Source organism: Crinia signifera, chromosome 1, assembly GCF_055691185.1.
Source record: "Crinia signifera chromosome 1, ASM5569118v1, whole genome shotgun sequence".
In the NCBI taxonomy this organism is placed as follows: Eukaryota; Metazoa; Chordata; class Amphibia; order Anura; family Myobatrachidae; genus Crinia; species Crinia signifera.
In genome coordinates, this window is record NC_139217.1 from 292032368 (window position 1) to 292052033 (window position 19666).

A 19666-nucleotide genomic window follows, 5' to 3' on the forward strand; every position below is an offset into this window, starting at 1 on the left:
GGGTTCTGCCCTTCGTGTCTCCGCCATGTTGACAATGGCATCTATCAACCAATCAGCTGGTGGCATTGGTTGATCACAGTTATTTGTGTTAATAACTTTATTGTTCATCTTTACATGAACAGCGTCTCTGCGCCAACACAAATGGTGACAAATTCGCTTGCCTTCCAAACAGTAGTGTTGATGTATGGCAATGAACAAATCTGATATATATAAAACACAGTGTGTATGCACTTAGCAAATCCAATGACGCCTCGCTCCGCCAAGCAACGCGTGCTATAGCTTAGCAACGCATAGCTGTACTTAGCATTATTTACTCTATGCATCTATGTGTATGCGTACATTTATGTGTAAAAGACACATACACACACTTGCAGGTATCCTGAGACCAGCATTATACAACAGCCCTGCCTGCCTGCCTGCCTGCCTGCCTGCCTGCCTGCTCCTTGAAATGTTGAAACATGTGAATAAATTCTAATATCATATATATAGATATATATATATATATATATATATATATATATCTGCAAACAAATCAGACATCAACACATGAAAAAATCCAAAACACATTACAGAATAAATCAATGTACTCACCAGTCATCAGGGATAGTATCAACTACAATAATGAAGATATAACAAACACATAAGATCCCTTTAACAAGGTATAATAATTAGCACCAATATTTAACTTCCCCCAAAACTAAGCACATATGATAAATATCTCCTATTTCTTTGCCATTAGGAGGGCAGGCTGGCTAATTTTCGTGTTGTAACACTGACAACTAACACACTGTACTTATTTGAAGGGGTGATTTGTACAATAATTGGTGTGTTCTGTCAACTCGATAACATGTACCTGAAGTATCTTTGCGCCACAGAGTCCCGCAGCTGGTATCCCCTCCGGCATTCAGGGGCGCGGGATGGGCGCATGGGCGGATCTTGCGGCTCAGATGGTACCTCCCACTCATCAAAGGGTATCTCACGCCGCACAGCAATGTTGTGGAAAAATATACACAGGCCCACGATCCTCGACACCATTTCAGGCGCATATTGTAAGTCACCACCAGTGCGGTGGAGCACTCTAAATCGACCTTTTAAAAGGCCAATTGAGCGCTCCACCACTTGCCTGGTGGCAACATGCGCCCGATTGAATGCCTCCTGTGGGCCCGGTGCTGGGTAGCTGTACGGCGTAAGTAGCCAGGGCGTACATGGGTAACCGGAGTCACCCAGAACCCACGCATCACGGCCTTCCAGCTCTTGGAGTCTATGCCATATCCCGGTTTGTCGGATGACATGAGAGTCATGGGCACTTCCGGGAAACTTCGAGTTGAAGGCGAGAATCTCCATGGATGGGCCACATACCACCATCACGTTCAGTGAGTGGAACAATTTGCGGTTCCTATATATCTTCTCACTTCGAGATGGAGGCACAAATGGTACATGGGTGCCATCCACAGCCCCTATCACATTAGGGAAGCCAGCAATTTGATGGAAGGCCTGCTGGCTTCTGCGCAGGGTCTCGGTGGCAAATGTCATGGCCATGAAGTGCCCTTTGCGCCTGAACATGGCCGACGTCACACGCCTCAGGATTCGGCAGAAGGCCGGCTGAGATATTCCAGCAAGTACTGCCACTACTTGTTGGAATGATCCTGAGGCGCAGAAATGCAACACCGCCAGCAGCTGTGTGTGAGGCGGAATTGCTGTCGTGATCCCGTGTAGAGGTTCCAGATCGCTCTGAATTAAGGTGAGCAGATCCAGAATTACATGTGGTGGTAACCGGTACCTAGTAAGTACCTCATCATCGGGCATAGCAAACAGAGTCACCCGTGTGCGATAGATTCTAGCACGTCCTGGCCTCCTTGGCCGACGAGTGGGGAGAGCCGCAAGTGCCCTTAGCCTCCTCTCCATGTAGCGCATAATAGCTTCAGCAACCTATAAAGAAATGAACATAAATACTGATGCACCTATGCACATAATGGCCATATCCCACTACAAATAGATTTGTAGCCTTCAATACGTACAATAGATGGCCGCCCCGTGAAATCCCGCAGATCCATTTGACTCTCTAATGATGACACAATAATATGAACTCAATACACACCGTCCAAAACACACAGATAAAGGTGTCAGCATTTTTTGGCGACATCATGTACTATGACACATTTCATCTATTGCTGGGACATGTTGTCCTGCAATAGATGAACCCACACAGGTTGAAGACCTGTGAGTGAAATAGTGAACATGTGACATGTTGCAATAATGATACACCACTTTGCTGGCCCAACAATCTGTAGTCAGTGAGGCAATGGTGCATACATTCATACACTTACATTGTTAATGGATATCATATCTACAAGGAGCATGGAAGAGCTTACCTTAGACCCTGACAAGTCCAGATCTGGAGACAAATGATTCTAGCAGGAAGTCACTATTTATAGGGCTCTCACATGTGTGGTCTATAACAGTAGAGATGAGTATTGCATGACTTGTGGGCTGGATTCTCTAAGGGATTGGGCTATTTTTAGCTTGCACTAAAACGCCACAATACCACAGTAGTCATGAATGAAATGTCATGTCATGCTAGCAAATAGCATGTGTATTGTGCAATAGTCACAGGTGTATCAGAAGATTCTATGCAATGTTAGCATTGGTGACCAGTATTTCATGTAGAACTTTCGCCAGGTTTTACACAATGGAATTTCCGCCACCGTATGCGGCGCGAAAAAACAGCGACGTACGCTCACGCACGGAACGCAGCTGCCGCTGATGTCCGCCAAACAGATTACACAAACAGTATATAAAGGTGTATTAGAAGGTGACAATGTTGTTGCTAACATGGCTGGATCCCAACCAGAGGTGGACCCAGTGCTGCAGCAACTATTTGACCAGATGGACTCCAGCACCACCTATGTGCCACTGCACATGCGGCCAGTGGGTAATGAGGAGGCTGCTGCCCCTTCTACAGCAGGGGAACCTGCACCTGACCATTCTACAGCAGGGCAACCTACACCTGGCCCTTCTGCAGCAGGCCAACCTGCAGCTGGCTCATATCCACCATCAGCAGAATTGTTTGGAACACAACAGGGGACTTCACAAGGTAGTACCATGGCCAGCACTTCAAGTGCAGCGACTGGTGCCAGGGGGCGTGGCCAGGGACGTGGCAAGGGGCGAGCCAGTGCAACAGCGGAACCACCCAAAAAAAATAAGGCATATGAAGCACAGGAGCTGGCCATCCTGGTTCCCCGAGCACGTGATTGGATAGAGTGTCCATCCGAGAAGCTGACACACACACGCAGATGGAAGATTTGGGAACAGATAACGGCAGAGATTAATGAAGTAGCGCCACAAGTTCGTGAGACGGACCATGTGAAGAAGAGGCAAGTTGTTTTGTGATACATGTGGCCAGTAATAGCCAAGTAATGATTGAATTGATGCTTAGATGCATTTAGCAAATGGGCCGTGAGGTTGTTACGATACACATACATTATTGCCATGTTATTTCGTTGAGAGTTAGAGTAGGGTGATTGTGAATGTGTATTGTAACGGTTGATATCCTAGTTGCATGTAATATTATATATGGGACATTAATCACATGTTGTAATATGTAGCACAGAGCAATGGCTGCAACAGCTAACATTGGGAGTGACATGTATTAATATGTGAACTTACATTGCAGGTGGCAGGACTTCAAAACCAACCTGAAGAGGAAGCTGACCAAGCGGTGGGACCACAGCCAGACATCTGGGGCCGGCCCCATGCCATCAGGGCTAGAGCTCACCCCCCTGGAGGTGATGGCCGAGAGCTGTATATCAGTTGAGGAGATCAGGGGGGTGAGCACGATGGATAGCGAGGCCCCAGCTGAAGTTTTTGCGTCTTTTCTGGAAGGTAAATATTGGTCATGCCATAAACTTGTGCAAGTAATTATCGTAGAATGTCTACTAATTGTGTTTATCTTTTCCCACAGACACCCCACCGCTTGGTGACGACTCTGTTCAGGAGGTGGAGGAGTCCGTGCCACCTGGCCCCAGAGGTAGGCCTGTGCAGCAGCAGGCATCGGGCCAAGCCGATTTGGCCGCCTTGGCCGAGGTGCTTGGGGACATCAACCAGCAGGGAGACTTGGCATCAGAACGGGTGCGTAGGACCGAGGAGATCCTGGCGAGCTTGGTCAGCACCCAGCAGTCCATGGCTGCGAGCATGCAGGCCATGGCTGCAAGTGCTCAGGTGCTGGCCGAGCAAGCCACCCGCCAAAATGATCTCCTCCTCCACCATAATGAGCTTATGGTGGAGCTGGTTACCAGCAACAGGGTCCTAATGGCATCCGTTTCTGGTGCATTACCAGCGGCAACACTCCCTGCTGGCAGGAGGGGTAGACCAGCCAACCCCTCCACATCATCTGCTCCACCTGCCCCAGCATCTGGCCGTCCCCGAAGAGCTGCTGCACAGGCCAAGGAGCCTACCAAGGCCAAACGTGGTCGGAAATGAACTTGTGGCTGCATTAATCTCCGCCGTTATGTGTTCCCAAATCTTCCATTGTGCTGTGTGTGTCAGCTTCTTGTGTCCAATCACGTGCTGAGGGTAACCAGCTGAGCCCTTGCTTCATATGTCCTTTGTGGTTCCCCTGTTGCCCTCTTTTGCCTGCCATTACTGTCAGCTGTACTTGAAGTGATGGCCATGGTACTATCTTGTGAAGTCCCCGGTTGTGTTCCAAATGATTCTGCTGATGGTGCATATGAGCCAGCTGCAGGTTGGCCTGCTGCAGAAGGGCCAGGTGTAGGGTGCCCTGCTGTTGAATGGTCAGGTGCAGCTTGCCCTGCTGTAGAAGGGCCAGCAGCCTCCTCATTTCCCACTGGCTGCATGTGCAGTGGCACATAGGAGGTGCTGGAGTCCATCTGTGTGCAATTATATTTGTTTTGTATTATTATTTATTTTGCGGCATTCCTGCCATGTTGTTTATTGTTTGTATGTATTATTTTATGGTCATTGCATCACACTGGCATTGACTGTGACATGAATATAAATAAATGTGTTTACTTTACCCAAAATGTGTGGTTTCATGAGTACATGTCAAATACACATGTGTATTGCTAGTATTAATATTCTGTCATGTCCATTGTTAGCAGTTTGAAAGTGTCTGACAAGTACAGCATATGTGGGTGTTTAGTACGGGTTCCTTGAAGCAGCAATGGTTTCAATTAAAGCACTGACAAGCGTCCTATTAGTGAGTAATGAGTAAAGGAGTAGATTCTATTGGGTTCAGGTGTTAATGGTTGTAGTCATTAGGCGTACGTTCGCCTACCGCATGAACGAGTGGTGTCCGCAAAGCAATAGTACACTTGTGGACACCGCACATTTCTGGCCTTTTTGATCGCGTGCATTCGGAGTGGTTTCCGAATGTACGCCCCCCAACATAAGTGTACTCCCCCGTGTCCGCCCATGTTTCCGCCCCGTTTTGCCCACTTTGAAACTACGCCCATGTGTCATTCCGCATGACGCCCATAATACGCCCCTATTTCCCGAATGATAGCGGTGATCAGTTCTGGACGGGATCTGGCCGAACTGGTACCGAGTCAAGGCGTGGCACATGCGCGGTGCGTTCGCCACGCATGCGCAGACGCCGTAAACACGCGATCCGAAAGTATGCGGTAAAGTCCGCGTCAATCAGAATAAGGGCCCATGATGTACAAGAGATCACCCATAAAAAAAAAAAAAATACAAGGAATCAGTGTCGACATATTGGGGGAAATTTACCAATATGAAAAACCTAGTTTTTCGTATTGGTATTTTCCCTACGACTGCATACGACTGTTTAAGTCGTATGCAAAGTCGTGTTCCGGAGGGGGATTTACAAAGCAGTCATATACGACTGCTTTGTAACCCACCGATGTCGTAGGAATTCGTATTAGCGGCCGTATATACGGCCGCTAATACGAATTATTTCTAGCAGTCTGCACGGATCAGTCAGATCCGTGCAGGCTGCAATGTGTAAAAAAAAATAGAAAAATAAATAAATAAAAAAAAAACCGGCGTGGGGTCCCCCCCACAGCCGAAACCAGCACCAGGCTGACAGAGCCTGGAGCCGGTAATTAAAAATCAGGGAACCCGACAAATAGGGGTTCCCCGATTTTTAACAACCAGCCCCAGGCTCCTGCTCTGGGGCTGGTTCCCAAAATACGGGGGACAAAATGACTAGGGGTCCCCCGTATTTTAAGAACCAGCCCCAGGCAAAACCAGCCAGCAGGCTAATGCCACAGCCGGGGGGAGACTTTTTATGCAAGTCCCCCCGGCCAAAGCATTAACACTACCGACCAGTCAGCCTGGCCAGGGGCCCTGGGGGAGTGGGGACCCCCCCAATAAAGGGGTCCCCCCCCTCCAGGACTTACCTGACCAGGCTGAAGCCTGGTGCTGTCCTCGATGCCCCTGGGCGGTGGGCATCGAGCTGATAGTTGTGTAAAAAATAGAAGAAACCATTGTTTTTTACTGTGGCACTACAAGTGCCAGCAAGCCTCCCCAGCAAGCTGGGACTTGGAGAACCACAAGTCCCAGCCTGCTGGGCATTAAAGGGCCCGCTGGGTCTTGTAGTGCCACAGTAAAAAAAATAGTTAAATAAAACACACTGACACACATTTTAAATAAAAGTTTAATACATACAAAACACACATACTGATACTTACCTAGCTTGATCCCGTTGGTAGGTCGCTGGCTCCGGTGTCGGCGGCTCCGTGTCGGCGGCTCCGTTGTCGGCGGCTCCGTGTCGGCGGCTCCGGGGTCGTCGGCGTCCTGTCCGAAGATAATCCATGTTGGACCTGTGGAAGGAAATCCTACTCACCCAGGTCCTGCATGGATGGTCTTCGTTCTTCATCCGTCGACATCCCGGTCTTCTGACAGCTGCTGGCGACTTCCAGCAGCTGTCGGCATCTTCCGCGACGCTCCCCGGCTTTCAGAGCCGGAGAGAGAACCTTCCTGGTCGGCGTCTGGGCTCAGAATGAATTCTGGCCAATCAGGAGCCGCCTAGCCGCCTAGCGGCCAATCAGGAAAGACCTTTCCTGATTGGCCGCTAGGCGGCTAGGCGGCTCCTGATTGGCCAGAATTCATTCTGAGCCCAGACGCCGACCAGGAAGGTTCTCTCTCCGGCTCTGAAAGCCGGGGAGCGTCGCGGAAGATGCCGACAGCTGCTGGAAGTCGCCAGCAGCTGTCAGAAGACCGGGATGTCGACGGATGAAGAACGAAGACCATCCATGCAGGACCTGGGTGAGTAGGATTTCCTTCCACAGGTCCAACATGGATTATCTTCGGACAGGACGCCGACGACCCCGGAGCCGCCGACACGGAGCCGCCGACAACGGAGCCGCCGACACGGAGCCGCCGACACCGGAGCCAGCGACCTACCAACGGGATCAAGCTAGGTAAGTATCAGTATGTGTGTTTTGTATGTATTAAACTTTTATTTAAAATGTGTGTCAGTGTGTTTTATTTAACTATTTTTTTTACTGTGGCACTACAAGACCCAGCGGGCCCTTTAATGCCCAGCAGGCTGGGACTTGTGGTTCTCCAAGTCCCAGCTTGCTGGGGAGGCTTGCTGGCACTTGTAGTGCCACAGTAAAAAACAATGGTTTCTTCTATTTTTTACACAACTATCAGCTCGATGCCCACCGCCCAGGGGCATCGAGGACAGCACCAGGCTTCAGCCTGGTCAGGTAAGTCCTGGAGGGGGGGGACCCCTTTATTGGGGGGGTCCCCACTCCCCCAGGGCCCCTGGCCAGGCTGACTGGTCGGTAGTGTTAATGCTTTGGCCGGGGGGACTTGCATAAAAAGTCTCCCCCCGGCTGTGGCATTAGCCTGCTGGCTGGTTTTGCCTGGGGCTGGTTCTTAAAATACGGGGGACCCCTAGTCATTTTGTCCCCCGTATTTTGGGAACCAGCCCCAGAGCAGGAGCCTGGGGCTGGTTGTTAAAAATCGGGGAACCCCTATTTGTCGGGTTCCCTGATTTTTAATTACCGGCTCCAGGCTCTGTCAGCCTGGTGCTGGTTTCGGCTGTGGGGGGGACCCCACGCCGTTTTTTTTTTTATTTATTTATTTTTTCTATTTTTTTACACTGAAGCCTGCACGGATCTGACTGATCCGTGCAGGCTAAAACGCAAATACGACATGAAAATGGTGTTCTATTTTCCTGTCGTATTTGCGTGGGTGTTTTACACCACTAAGCAGCCGTATTATCAGTACGGCTGCTTAGTAAATCAGAAACCACCATTCTTTTGAATGGTGATTTCTGTCGTATTCTATCGATGGTGTAGACATTCGTATTTGTAAATACAAATACGAATGTTCCATCTTTAGGACTACGAATTTTTGTATTTTTGGGATTGTAAATCCCGAAAATACAAATTCGTAAAAAAAAGGTGTATTTCTCCCTACGAATACACCTTTTTTCTACGAATCCATTTTGGTAAATGTCCCCCATTGTGTTGACTCAACCCAACATGTGAATGCAGGGTGAGGGTAGGGCGCAGGGGGGGGGGTAGGTGCTTGGGGGTGGGGGAGTGGCGTGCTGCAGGCGGAGATGCTTGCGGGATGGGGTGCGGGCAGAGATGGCGGGAGATGGGGGGGGGGTGCGGATGCAGATGCTGCCAGGGAGGGTGATGGTAATTGATTCAGCCGTGATGGGGGCAAGATAATGCTGGGAGATATGTTTGGGGGAGGGGTTGCGGGTGGAGATGGCGGGAGGGGGGGTATTTAATGGCCTTACTTACTGTTAGGGGCGGGTTTAGGCCGCTTCTAGGCACAACAATTCCCCCCCCCCTAGACTTAAGGAGAGCTTGGGGAAGAGAGACAATCCCCCCCCCCCCCCAGCACAGGCTATTTACCTTATGTGTTGGTGGCACTGTGTACTTGAAAGCCATGGCAGCTATTGAAGCTCCCTGGCTCCTCTTGTAGCTCTCTCTTACCAGTGCCAGCTGAGGGAGCATGGATGCTGGAGCGTGCCTTCAGGTGCGGTGCTGGAGGGGAGAGCGTGGGACGTAGGAGATGCCACTGGCGGCGGCAGGAGCAATAGGACTGCGGCAGTGCTGGAGAAGGGGAGGGGGGACTCCATATACTGGCTCCGTCAGGCATCAGCTCACCAGCCCCAGTGAAGGAGCATGGGATGGTGGGAGGGACCGGGTCTGTAATGCTGATGGGGGAGCGCGGGACTGGCCGCAGGGTGACGTCCTGCAAGTACCGCGGGAGTGCTGTGTGCAGCCGCGCATGCGCACCAGCGCTCCCACGGCCATATCAAGTCTTAGTGACCCGGGGCTGGCTGCGGCCATATTTGTTGAGGGCATAGTGCTGCGGCCGCGGCCACTAACCGCGTAGATGGTGGTCCGCGGCCCAGCAGGGAGGGTGAGCGGCCCCAATTTACATTAAATTAGCCGGCCCACCGGGAAAATGCCCGGTTTCCCGGCAGGCCAATCCGCCCCTGCCTTTATTCAAAGGCACCTCCTGAATTTTTTATCAATGATTTTCAATGTTTTTTATTTTTATTTATTTTTACAATATTACTTAATGAATTATCTTATTTTGAATTGCATAGTGATTTTCAATGTATAGTAAATGTATTATATATGGGAACCACCTGCTTTGTGACTCATTAGCACAGTTTACTCTATTTTACGGCATCACTTTTCTTTCTCCTCTGCATAGTTGCAAATGCTTACGTGCTGCACATAGACTATAGGTTTGCTCTAGTTATTCCTTCAAGACTGCCTACTCAGGGGTGTTACTGCCAGAGGCAATGAAGATGCCTGCCTCCAAGCCCTGAAGGAACATCTGCATGTACAGCAGCACTGCTGTACCACATGACCACTGCTCTTCCTACAGTTCTGTGGGGCGCACCTGCTGCAGCATACGTAATTGGCTATATCCCAGATGCCCTGCTAACACCTACAATAGGGGACAGGACAGCTCCTACCCAACGGTGCATCCTTCACTGCTTCTGGACTTTGAGATAGGACCCGCTCATAAATGTTGATTTTGCACGCTGCAGACGACTAATCGTGTGAGTCTGATCTTGACCCACTTGCCATTGTTATACAGCATAGCTGGAGCCATGCAAGTTCACTGCGGGCTCTGGTTCCTGTACACTGGCCGAGAGTGTTTGTATAAATTCCAACTTGCTTGCGAATTTATGCCCCTAGGCACACTGCACATATATTATATGTATTTGCATCCAGCACTAAATCAGACCCTTATTATTGTTTTATATACACACATGCAGGCATGCACACAGACAAGCACACACATGTACACACACAACTAATTTATAATCTAATTTATTGTATCTTAACATGTTCAGTTAATAAGCAAAGAAAAAATCTTAACATGTTCAGTTCATAGGCAAAGAAAAAGTAGCATGTAAGTAAAGTTTATTAGAAGTTATTAAAACTCCGGTACTAACTGTCCTTAAAATGTAGGTCCCTTTGGAAATATGATTCAGATTCCCTTGAACACATATGAATTTTTCCCCTTTTCCTGTTTTAAACAAAATACAAAGTACAAACTATTTTTTTTTTAAAAAGAAAGAAATTAGATCCATACTGCTCCTTAATTTTTCATCTAACAATGAAAATTCTAAGAGACAGATCAGATTGCTTTCTAGGTGGTCTCTTGATATATATACAATACTAACCTAGCAGTAACCTCTGCAAAATATAGAAGTTGTTTGAAGCATTTTCATGATTTTACAATGTGGCAGGAATCGACACAACCACACATTTGGGACAATTTAAATTTTCAATTTGTAACAATTAAAAGCAATACTTAATAAATCTCAAGGTTTATTACATCTAACCTTTTATGACCTGTGACTATACTTTCTGTATTATTACTATTAAGCCACTCAAAACAGCCAAAAAAGCCCAAAACAGTTAGTTTTCTCTTTCAAGTTTGTAAATGATTGTCTCCAAGAAGTATATTATATTTCATTAGGACTTAAAGGATTGGCAGTATGCAGTACATATTTATCATAAGTTCTTAAGGCAGAGTTCTATGGCAGAGTTATAGGGAAAATAGAAATTTATGGAACTTGTTATGAATTGTTGACATTAATGGAGGTAACTGTTATATATGTCATAGGTCATCTACCGTAGCTATCACATAATAATCGCTACCTGCATTTTTTTTATTATGCTAGTTGTGCAGAAATAAATAAATAATGATTTCATTTAGTGCAGTCTCAACAAAGAACTGACGCAGAAACAGCTTTCTGAGATACAACTGTCAGGGGTGTTGCGAGGGCTGATCCAGTGAAGCACTAGCTCCCGATGTCAAAACTTCAGACTCTTACATGCAGCACAGCTCTTTTGTAGCCTGGCTTGGCCAGCACTGGGCCCTTCCTAGATGCAACCTAGGCTGTACACACATATACAGTTGGTGGTGCAGTGGTGTGATACTGTAGCACAGGTCATGTTAGACCCATCTGCACTGAGGCAAGCTGTGATGCAAAGTGATGAGGCTGAGGTAAGTGATGGTGCTGGGGGCTGAAGAAAGTGATAGGACTGGGGGCTGAGGAAGATGGAGGGGAACGCGGGTTGAGTAACGTGATGGGTCTGGGGCAGGGACGGATTTGTGTCTAGGCCCGTGAGGCATGGGCCTCAGGACGGCACCAATCAAGGGCGGCACGGCAGGCTGCAGCATCGCAGAGCGGGTGGGCAGCAGCAAGGGACAAGCGCCACCGACATGATTCATCATATGTCGGCAGCAGCACCGCTCGTCACCCACCGCTGCCCACCCGCTCTGCCATGCACAGTACATCACCGGCTATCTCAGATGGTCTCCCTGCGCGTCCGGCCCTGCCGCTGGGTCAGCTGAGCTGAATTGCTCTGGCTCACTGCCGCGGGTGGGGAAAGCAGCTGAGCTGAGCAGCGCGAACCTCGCTGCACTCAGTCAGTCAGCGTGAGACTGACTGAGACTGCAAATAAATTTAATTCACCCTCCCTTCCGATCCTCTATACAGTTAGCAGTCCAGACTGCTCTACATTTATTTGATGTGGGCAGTAAAATTTGTATGTAATCCATATATATATATATATATATATATATATATATATATATATATATATATATATATATGACTTATACCTTAATAGTGATTATATTAAAATAGAGGGGGGGGACGACAAAAATGGTGTGCCTAGGGGCGGCCTGACCCCTAAATTCGCCCCTGGTCTGGGGGTTGAGGTAGTTGATGGGACTGGTGGTCAAGGTAGGTAATAGAGCTGAGGAGGGTGATGGGGCTGTGATTGAAGAAGATTAGGGATTAGGGGCTGGTGATGTGGCTGAGGATGGTGATGGGGCCAAGAATGGTGATGGAGTTGAGTATGGTGATTGGGCTGAGTATGGTGATGGGGCTGAGGGCTGTGGAAGATTAGGGGCTTAAAGCTGAGGATGTGGATGGGACTTTGGCTAATGAAAGTGATGGGGCCTTGTCTGAGAAAAGTAATGGGGTTGTGGGCTGAGGAAAGGGATGGAGCTGGGGGCTGAGGAAGGTGATGGAGATGTGGATTGAGTGAGGTCATGGGTATCGGGGTTGAGGTAGGTAATGGTGCTGAGGAAGGTGATTGGGCTGTGATTGAAGAAGGTTAGAGATTAGGGGCTGTGATGTGGCTGAGGATGGTGATGCGGCTGAGTATGGTGATGGGGCTGAGGGCTGTGGAAGATGTGGGGCTCAAAGCTGGGGATGGGGCTGTGGCTGAGGAAAGTGATGAGGCATTGGCTGAGAAAGATGATGGGGCTGATGAAGATGATGGGGCTGTGGTTTAAAAGGTGGACTGGAGGCTGAGAATGGTGATGGAGCTGAGTATGTTTATGGGGCTGGGGGCAGAGAAAAATGAGGGGCTCAAATCTGAAAATGAGGTTGTGCATGAGGAAAGTGATGAGGCCTTGGCTGAGGAAAGTAATGGGGTTGTTGGCTGAAAAAAGTGATGGGGCTGGGGACTGAGGCAGGTGATGCAGCAGAGGAAGTTGATGGGCCTGTGGTTGAAAAAGGTGGACTGGGGCTGAGAATGGAGATGGGCTGAGGATATTATGGGGCTGAGGATGGTGATGGGGCTGAGGATGGTGATGATGCTGTGCCTGACAAAGATGGGACTGTGTCTGAGGAAGATGAGAGGCTGGGGGCTGAGGATGGAGATGGGGCTGTGGATGAGGAAAGTGATGTAGCTGTGGCTGAGGAAGGTAATGAGGGCTGAGGTGGGGGAAGATGGTGGTTGTGGCTGATAAAGGTGTCTTGGCTGTTGCTCCTCAGCTTCTGCCTTTGCACGCATGATCACCTTCTTAGCCTTTTTCTATTTGGCAGGATACACCTCTGTGTTGTTATTATTTTGAGTCTTCTTATATTTCCTAAAGGTCATGTGTTTTTCTTTCACACTAGTTGATACCTCTTTTGTAAACCACTGGCTTCCTTATCCTGGTGCTTTTGATACAAAGTTCTGTTGCTTTTAGTATTAGTTTTAGTATTAGTTTTTACCACCTCTCCTGCACTTCTTTCAAGTCCTCCAATTAGCCAATGCATTGCTTAAATATTGCCTCATTTATGCAGTCATCCTTCCTAAAATTCAACACCTTTGTTTTTGTTTAACAGGAGTTGGACCCTTCTATTGATGATCACTTGATCCTATGTTCTCACGGTATACTGTCACCATTTGTGAGAATTAAATGTAACATAGAATCTTTGCATGTAGGCTCCCTCACTAATTGTTTATTACTAGTTATTACAAATTATTTATATAGTGCATACATATTTCAGAGCACTTTACAGAGAATATTTGGCCATTCACATCAGGCCCTGCCCCAGTGGAGCTTACAGTCTATATTCCCTATCACATGTACACGCACAAACATTCATACTATGGTTAATATTGTTGGATTGCAGGAGGAAATTTGATTAAGCAGAGGAAACCCACACAAGCACATGGAAAATGAGGCACGGGCCTCAGGGCGGCACCAATCAAGGGCGGCATGGCAGGCTGACATTCTTTTAAATAGCAGCATGGCAGAGCGGGTGGGCAGCGGCAAGTGACAAGCAGCGCCGCCGCCGACATGATTCATCATATATCGGCGACAGCACCGCTCGTCACCCGCCCTGCCATGCACAGTACATCACCGGCTATCTCCGACGGTCCCCCTGCGCGTCCGGCTCCGCCGCTGGGTGAGCTGAGCTGAATTGCTCTGGCTCACTGCCGCCGGCGGGGAAAGCAGCTGAGCTGAGCAGCGCGAACCTCCCTGCACTCAGTCAGTGTGAGAGAGACTTACTGAGACTGCACATAAAGCTAATTCATCCTCCCTCCGGGTCCTCCATACAGTTAGCAGTCCAGACTGCTTTACATATTTTTGAGGTGGGCTACAGTAAAATTTGTATGTAATATATAAATATATATATATATAGGACTTATACCTTTAATAATAATTATATTAAAATAGGGAAGGGGGGGGGGGACGGCCAAAAATGTTGTGCCTAGGGGCGGCCTGACCCTGAAATGTCTGGCTGATGTCAGAAAAAGTGACAAGATCTTTAAGGTTGCTAGTACTCTTATTAGCAAATAGAGGATATTTTGGCAAAATTGTTGGATCAGTCTCAAGGATATACCATTGCATATATCGTAATGTAATCGAAAAAGTAGTTGGCATGATCATTCAACCAACTTTATTGTCTTTTTAACTAGAGATGAGCGGGTCTGGATCCACCAGATCCAAATATGGTGATCCGAGTCAGGATCCGAGTCGGCTCGGGAGTTCCCGCCTGAATTCCGGACCGAAAATGAGGCAAAACGTCATCATCGCGCTGTTGGATTCTCGCAGGATCTGGATTCTATATAAGACTCACGCGCACCCCACCATCTTCACTCCATTATAGGAGAGGGAAGAGGGTGGTTGGGATCTGTGCTCCATGCTCCGTGCTCCGTGCTCTGTGCCCCGTGCCCCATGCCCTGTGCTGTGATTTATTATTTAGTGACTGATTTTGTATTTTGTTGTAAAGTAGGTGCTGCAGTGCTCACACGCAGGGGCTGCAGTGCTGCTGACTGTACACTCAGTGTACAGGGGCTACAGTGTCCATAATACAAGGGGCTGTGTCCAGTGTGTCAGGGGCCGTGTCCAGTGTACAGGGGCTGTGTACAGGGGCTGTGTCCAGTGTACAAGGGCTGTGTCCACTGTCCAGGGGCTGTGTCCAGTGTCCAGGGGCTGTGTCCATTGTCCAGGGGCTGTGTCCATTGTCCAGGGGCTGTGTCCACTGTCCAGGGGCTGTGTCCATTGTCCAGGGGCTGTGTCCATTGTCCAGGGACTGTGTCCAGGGTGACAGGCTGTATCCAGTGTCCAGTGTAACAGGCTGTGTCCAGTGTGATGGCATATATCTAGTGTCCAGTGTGACGGACTATATCCAGTGTCCAGTGTGACGGACTATATCCAGTGTCCAGTGTGACGGACTATATGAAGTGATCAAAATTGACTAGAAATGAGTGGAAATTAATGTTGTTGAGCGTAATAATACTTTGGGGCAAAAACAGGCCCAAAATCTGTTATTTTAGCAATTTTTTGCATTTTCCCCCCCAAAAAAATCCAGATCCAAAACCCGCAAGGGTGGTTTTGCCAAAACCAATCCAGTTCCAAAACACGAAGGGAGATCCAGACCCAAAACCAAAACCCGAAAAAGTGCCCGCCGCTCATCTCTATTTTTAACATTTTATAATAACAGATCTCTGTCAACATCTGTGTAAAGATTCTTCTACATCATCTTTTTTATAGCCCAGGGGTTCCCAATCTTTTTTGAATCACGGCACCCTAGAGTATCAGAATTTTTTCACGGCACCCCTAAGCCAAAAATAAAATAATTAGACTGGGTTTATATGCAATTCTTAAGGTCAGTTATGTGGTAAAGGACAGGATTTGCTTCTGTTTGTACACATTTTATGATAGGCAGCCACCAGCACTGGTTTTGCTCATAAATAATGAACCATTAATAATTTGAGTTGGTCCTGGACCACCAACCCAGGGCACCCCTGCATGTGTCCCGAGGCACCCCAGGGAGCCACGGCACACAGTTTGGGAACCACTGTTATAGCCGCTTTGGATGAATTCGTCACCCATCTTCATTACAGCCTCTTGTAAAGATTTATTGTCTAATGCAGTGGTTCCCAAACTTTTTCAAATCACGGCACCCTAGAGCAACAGAATTTATTTCACGGCACCCCTAGGCCAAAAGTTTCTTATTCAGAAATTTTGAAAAAAAAGTAAATTGATTTATATGTCATCCAAAAGGTTTAATTATGGATGAGGGTCAGGATTAGCTTCTGTTTGTACACATATTTTATTACTGACAGCCCACCAGCAATGTTTTTGCCTTTTACATTGACCATAAATAATTTTAATTGGTCCTGGACCACCAATCCAAGGCACCCCTGCAAGTGTCCTGAGGCACCACAGGGAGCCACGGCACACAGTTTGGGAACCACTGGTCTAATGTAATCCTTACTGTCCATAGTAACTGGGAATATGGCAATGATTGTTTGATCAGTTTAGGGTGAAAGCTTTCTGGGTTTTTATCAGTTGGCTTTCTAAAGGTGGAAGTCTGAAATGCATTGTCTACTATAGACACAGTGACAGCCAGAAAGACTATGTTAAAGGAACTGCTTGCATGGGTTAGTATAATGGTGCCAGTCAAACTGTTTAAACAATCTATGCCGTGCGCCGATTGAGTGCAATGGCGCCTGTGGCCCTTGCTCTATACAGCACGGATATGGAGGTTAAATTAGGCTGTTTAGACACAGGTGAGTGGTTTTGTCCACATCGGCTCGAAGCCCTACACCTGGGGGTCATACAACATGGGGGGGGGTTATAGGCATTTAGAGAGGTGGTGTTAACTTGCTCATTTGGCTCTGTACTTAGGCAACCCAGCGAGCAGGTTTTAATTGGGCACATGGTTTCCAATATACTGCATTTTGGGGTAGATGTGCTGCATAACTCCAAATAGCTAACCGTGTTTGTTTTCACTAGCCTGTAGCTAGTTGTCATATTAAGAAGCAGTTGTTTCTCTAACTAAATGCACAGTGTCACAGAAATGCACAGTGTCACAGAAATGCACAGTCACAGAAATGCACAGTGTGTATTGTTTGATCCATATAAGTGCAGTCAGGTCACACCAACTTAGCTTTTGCTTATGTAACAAAATGTTAAGAGATGTAATTATAATAATAACATTAACCCAATGTTAATTTTCATAGGTGTTTACAGATATGATAATGCCAGAACACAATACCATCAAATTACATTTAACTAACTTTCTATCTCAGAAATCCAAAGACTCAATATAGTATAAATGGCACTATAATGGAAACTACTGAGGAAGAGAGGGATCTAGGTGTCACTATTTCAGGGGACTTAAAAGCAGGTAGGCAATGTAACAAAGCAATGAATATGGCAAGTCAGATGCTTGGTTGCATAGGGAGAGGTATCAGCAGTAGAAAGAAAGAAGTAATAATGCCACTGTATAGGTCATTGGTACGACCTCACCTAGAGTATTGTGTTCAGTTCTGGAGGCCATATCTCCAGAAGGATATAAATACATTAGAGACTGTACAAAGAAGGGCAACTAAAATGGTGCATGGCCTACATCACAAAACGTACCAGGAAAGACTAAAATATCTTAATATGTATATGATGGAGCAGAGAATGGAAAGGGGGGACATGATAGAAACTTTCAAATATATCAAGGGCTTTAACAAGGTACAGGTGGGAGACATTCTTCACAGGAAGAGGAGTAACAGAACACGAGGACATGCACTGAAACTAGAGGGAGGAAGATTCAGGGGAAATGTGAGGAAGAATTACTTCACAGAAAGAGTAGTAGATAAGTGGAATAGCCTACCATCAGAGGTGGTAGACGCAAATACAGTAGTACAATTTAAACATGCTTGGGATAGGCATATTAATATCTTTACAAAAAAATAAGGATCAAATATGGTTTGAGGTAACATGTTTAAAAAAGGGGCAGACTAGATGGGCCAAGTGGTTCTTATCTGCCGTCAAATTCTATGTTTCTATGTTTCTAATAAGGATTTCTCTAGCTTGCACAGTTTTTAACAGTAATGTCCAGTTATGAAATAATTGTTATATAAAAAAAATCTTTAAAAAATCTGTTAGTTGTTGTTAAGTAACAGATACCACCTTTCACATCGTACATCCCGAAAGGTTTATTTGCATGGTGAAGCTACCCTCAGCGACACAGGAGTTGGGTGTCATCACGGGCGGGGGAGGAGGCAGCGCTTGCAGCTGATGCTGCCCCCTCCTTTTAGTGTAAACGGGATCCGGGTTACCAGTTTACACTTCCCAGCAACCCGGGTCTGACCTGGGTAAAACCCTTCTTTTAACCCGGGTCGGAATGCCAAAATGCTGGACCAGGGTTTTTATTTTTGTTGATTTCACACCGCACAGAGAGCTGGGTTGACCCAGTAACAACCCAGGTCGGACCTGTGTTATTTGTGCGTTGTGAAAGGGTAATAATTATAAGAAATATACAGCTTAATGCTATCCTTGAAAAAGTCCTTACTTAGGCCCTTATTCTGGTTGGTGCGGTAATATCAGCGTGCGTTCGTGCCGCCGATGTTTTGTGTCTGCGCATATGCAGAGGCGTCTCTGCGCATGTGCGAGCGGGGTGTACGGCCAAATCCCGCATGAAATGTGAACACTCCGAACAGGGGGTGGAGAGGGGCGTGAAGGGCTATTTGGGCTCATTACCATATGCATACGCCCCGCATTTCATGGGCGTTCCCATGCAAACGCTGGGCGTACGTATGGTAATGCGGCCGTGACGCACGTGTAGGGGGTGGACATATGACATTGGATGTCAGCTGCCCGCCCAGATCCCTGCTTTTGCACGGAGAAATGTCCGTGTGGTCTGAGGTTGCGGGAGCTGGTGGACCACTCGGTCCTGCATTCGATGGTCTGCGACCATCGAATGATGGGGGAGGTTCCCTGAGATGGAGGAGGCGTATTCTGTGAAAAATACACGTGCGGTCCGTTCGGCCAGCTTCTTACCGCGTACGGACGGAGTTGGCGATCCGTATGGAAGGCGGGGTTTCGCACGCACGGTCCTGGCCGCATATTCGGATCCGGCCGCACCGATCAGAATAAGGGCCTTAATGTGTTTTCTAAATCCTAGAAATTCAGAGTATTTCAAATACCTTATGCTTTATGAAATCTATTACATATTTCATAATAAATTATTCTTAAAAACTTCCACAATTTCAGCATCATTTGGAAAAAAGTAGGATTACATTTCAGAATAATGGGTTTTACAAATAAGAAGTTATGATTAACTGTCTTTTATTTTCTTGGAATGAGAAATGAGGACAATGGTTACAGAGGGGTAACTAAAAAAAAGGCTTTGCTGTGCAAGTGAAAGTTACTTTCATAACACACTTGCGCCAAGCTCACTCTTCATCCCCCCCTGAAATTATCTAGTCATCCAGATGGTTTTTCCTGCATTATGCTCTGGATCAAAAAAAAGGTTTGATCAAAACACTGCATAGTTTCCATTTGCCTCCCACAAAATAAGTTGATTTAGTTGCTTGCAAAATAAATTGTCCAAGTACAGTACTATCAATAACTTACCTACTTTTTTCTCCTCTCTGGAACAAGCTTGGAG